We start from the raw sequence: 4,394 nt of genomic DNA on the forward strand, positions 1-4,394 counted from the left end.
TCGAAAAAACCTCTTAACATCAGGATCACGCTTATGTAGTCGGGTTAAACGGTATTCCCTAATTCGTCTTACAATACACTGACAGAAGTGAAAGTAACACCCTTTGACGACAATAGTTGGGAAAAAGTGCTAAATATACACTAATTTCAAAATCTATAGTTGCAATTTTGGGGGAAAATATTAAACCTATAGAAAGGCAATAATTTTTTAATGAAAAAAACATTTTAATATATGTGTCCTTATATTTATTGGGTAATAAAATATAAGCACACACAATTAAAGTATTATTTATAATTATATTTATTGTATAAAATTGCTTAAAAAGTTTTGGGGCAACATTGAAAGTGCTATCCATATAAATATTATTGGCACTATAAAGTCGAGTTAGCAAAGAAAATAAATAATTTTTTATCATCATCACTATATATTAAAAAAATTTGGCCTGTTTCTGTGCATTTATGTTCAGCGAGTAATGCTATATCAGAATTTATATGAGGCAAGGATGGCCTTGTTGTTTGAATAACACGGGCCATAATTGACTTTACTGATAAATATGTGGGTAGGACTTTTGGATTTTGCATGGCAAAAGAATCCAATTTCCTCTTACGCATAACTTTTTTATATATTTTGTGCATACTTAAATATTTGGCTTTTAAATTCATTTATTGTAATTAAAAGTTCATAATACTCTTTATAATATTATGATCATGAACCCTAGTCATTACAAAAAAAGTATTTAAAATACCTCTTCCATTACAATCTTTTTTTCTACAGATATAATAGTTTTCTCTATTTTGAGAATATAAAAAATTATTAGAAAATAATAGATTTTTATTAAATTTAGATTTTATAAATATATACTGAGCATTTTGCTTTAAAAAATTTAATTGATTTATATGATAATCTTCAATGGCTATAAAAGATAATTTCCAGATAAAATTAGTAGCATATTTTAAATTTACCTTGAATGATTGCAGTTCCTGAATGGATTATATCAAGTGATGCTAAGATTAAAATTTCCAGATTAACAAGTAGCATATTTTAAATTTACTTTGGTTGGTTGGAGCTGAATAAATTAAATCAATTGATGCTAAGAAGAAAATTTTCAGGTTAACAAGATAGCATATTAGTAATATATTCTATAATTTAACTTGGTTGGTTATTGTCTCAAATGATGCTGGGAAAATATTTCAGATAAAATTTTAAAATAAAATAATGTTAGAATTATATTTAAATTTACTTTGAGTGGCTACTTCTACACAATGTACACATATGGGATCAGCTATAAAATTGATTTTTATAAATTATAAAATTAGAATTATATTTTACTTTGTGTGTCTATAGATACAACTTGTAAGCTTAGTCTTGTTATTTCTAAGCAGGCAGGAGCTATAATATGATTATTTTATATAAGATTAATAAAAAATATACCAGTGCATTGTTTGGATATATGAAAGATATTGGTTTTAAATATCCCTTTACCCGCAAATATATTGAGCAATCAGCTTGTTAAATTGAGCACACAAATTTTAAGCTTAAGCAAAATTTAGCAAAAAGTCACGCGACAAAACATCAAAACACAAAAAAAAAGTATATCATGCGGCACGATACAGGTGAATTAAGCCACCAAAAAATTTTTATTTAAGAAATATTTATGAATTTTATTTTTTTCGATTATTTCAAATTTTATAAATAATAACTTAATAAATTCTATTTATAAATCGAGATCATTAATTAATCTATTTTCATATAAGTAATAAATAAATATATTAAGAAATTTGAAATAAATATTATTTAAATTAATATTTAAAATTTATCGAAGATTTATTTTTAGCATGAATTCTAGTGACATCGATATGATGGAAGTTGGATTAAATTTAATTTCGTCCCAATTACAGTCTACACAATATTCAGAACCTTCTTATAACCATTCTTCTACCTCGTTAGATATGAAGGGGAGTTTTGTTGTTACTCCCACCAAGATGCATAAACAATGTATATATTTTTCCAAAAAATACAGTAATACAACTTCCTCAAGTAATATTTTATTCCTATAAATAAGGGCCATTTAACGTCGAATCGATCAAGATTCGGCCAACCCCTTTTAAAATTGTTAAAAATTTATGAAATTATTTAGATAGGTAAATAATGAGAAAGCCGTTTATTTTATTAAAAAATATCGAATATCTATTAAATATAGTAAAAACTAAGGGGCAATGTGGGCAAATGCCCATTAGGATTTTTTAAAAAACATTCTTTTAAGGCCCTGCCTAGATTTTTTATTATATATTTTTTATACTAAATAGGAAATCTAATTAGAGGGTCGGCCGAAAATGTGCCTTTTTTGACCGATTTGACGAAATCCATAAATTATATTTTTGCTAAATTTTAATTTTAGCTAATTTAAAAAGACACTTAGGAATATCTCATCCTTCAGAAATATCTACTGTCAGTATCACAACCCCGGATGTGATGACGGGTAAGAAAACCATCAATTAGCGAAAATTTAAAATTAAATCATCTAATATTACGATATCTTATATTATTAAATATACCGTTCAAAACAATAGAACATGAAAATTTTAAGGAAATGATTTATTATTGCAATAATGGTTTTAAAATATGGACAAGGCCAACTATGAAAAAAAAATTAGAAATAATATATGAATCGGCTAAAGAAATAGTTATTAAAAAATTATATCATATCAAGAATATTGCTGTAACTACAGATTGCAGGTTCAATCTAAATTCAATAACCTACTGTGCTATAACAATTCATTACATCAATAGTGATTGGACAATGATCAATATGCTCCTTACAATTGTTTCATTCCCACATCCCCATACGGGACAGGAAATTTCAGATTTGTTATTAAATTGCTTTAATGAATCTGAAATTACTTCAAATATTTTATCAATTACTCATGACAACGCTAAAAATATTATTAGTGGTATTAATATCTTAAAAGAAGATTTAAAACTTTTATATAAAAGAAATCTATATAATTATCGTTGCTTAGCGCATGTTATAAATCTTATAGTTCAAAATGCCTATGTTATTTATCTGATAAATTAGAGGTGATTCATTGGATAATAATCAAGCTGCATACCTCTCCAAAATTAATTGAGGAGTACACCAAGATTAGTGATGGTACAAAAATTCCATTAGATGTACCCACACGCTGGAACATCACTTATCTAATGATAGCTGCTGTAAATAAGGTATTATTTTTACAAAGTATTAAATTTTATATCATTGTATACTTTATTTATTTAATACAGAACATCGATGCAATTGTGAAGTTAGGAGAACTATATCAAGGCAGGAATAAGTTCATCATAAATAATGATTTACGTGAATTATTAAAAGACCTTGAAGAATTTTTGTCCCCGTTTTATAAAATTACTTGTGAAATAAGTTCACACTCGCCAACTATAGGGATGGCAATTTTATTTTTAAATTTTATTCGTGAAAATTTGATAAAAGCTTCAAAAAATAAAAATGAAATAATGAAAAAAGCAGCATCTAAATGCTGACTAAATGTAATGACTATTTGGCGATAATGTCTAATTTCGCCAATTATGCCGGGTCTTTTTTAGATCCAAGGATAAAAAAATCCTTGATCCCCAAAAATATTGAATTCCCAATCGATTATTTTGAAGATTTTCAAAATGTATTTAAAACTTATTCAACCTCTAAGACAAATTATAAATTTGTCGATGATTGGAGAAATCCTAACAATCTTACATCTGTATCTATTTTGCAGGAATTAAAAAAGTATATAATTAAATGATATATCTAATCTAATAATTATTTTATGACATCTGGAAAGAAAAATCTTAGCGGGAGTCCTTTTGAAAACGAGATAGAGGGATATCTAGCGGAGCCAGTTTGTCCGGAAGACATTAATATTTTAGATTGGTGGAGGGGAAATCAGTCACGATTTCCGTGCCTTTCTGAAATGGCGAGAGATTTAGCTCAACAAACTACCTCTGTCCCCAGAGAGCGAATTTTCTCTCAAGCTGGAGCTACGGTTACTAAAAAGAGAAATCGCATGTCATCGAAAACCTAAAACAATGCCTTGCCCTATCGTCTTGGGATGGCAAAATATTTAATTTATCATATAAATAAATATATATGTATTTTTTAATATTTACATAATATTGTCGTTGTTATATTTTAATAAATTTTATATTCAAGTTTATGGTGTGCATGAGATCTATTTTTATGGGGACTAGGTGTGGAATATCTAAGCTAAAGCTAATCTAATCATATAAAACCGAGATTGTTTCAATATAAAAATCTAATATGGTAGACCAGGGTTATTTTAAAAAATAAACTAAGCATCAAAATATTTAAAAGTAATTATACCTTTACATATCTTTATGGTTAA

General features: G+C 26.8%; 1 long non-coding RNA gene across 1 annotated transcript; it reads right to left on the reverse strand.

The window, feature by feature from the left end:
* Positions 1-986: 986 nt before the first annotated feature.
* Positions 987-1,490, reverse strand: LOC135922285 (uncharacterized). Its single transcript, XR_010570827.1, has 5 exons — positions 1,432-1,490; positions 1,352-1,389; positions 1,241-1,282; positions 1,052-1,177; positions 987-1,004 (listed from the first exon to the last, which is right to left on the reverse strand). It is a non-coding gene; the product is annotated as an uncharacterized LOC135922285 (long non-coding RNA).
* Between the last annotated feature and the right edge of the window lie 2,904 nt (positions 1,491-4,394).

This window comes from Gordionus sp. m RMFG-2023, chromosome 1 (genome assembly GCF_954871325.1).
Source record: "Gordionus sp. m RMFG-2023 chromosome 1, tfGorSpeb1-WG-v2, whole genome shotgun sequence".
In the NCBI taxonomy this organism is placed as follows: Eukaryota; Metazoa; Nematomorpha; class Gordioida; order Chordodea; family Parachordodidae; genus Gordionus; species Gordionus sp. m RMFG-2023.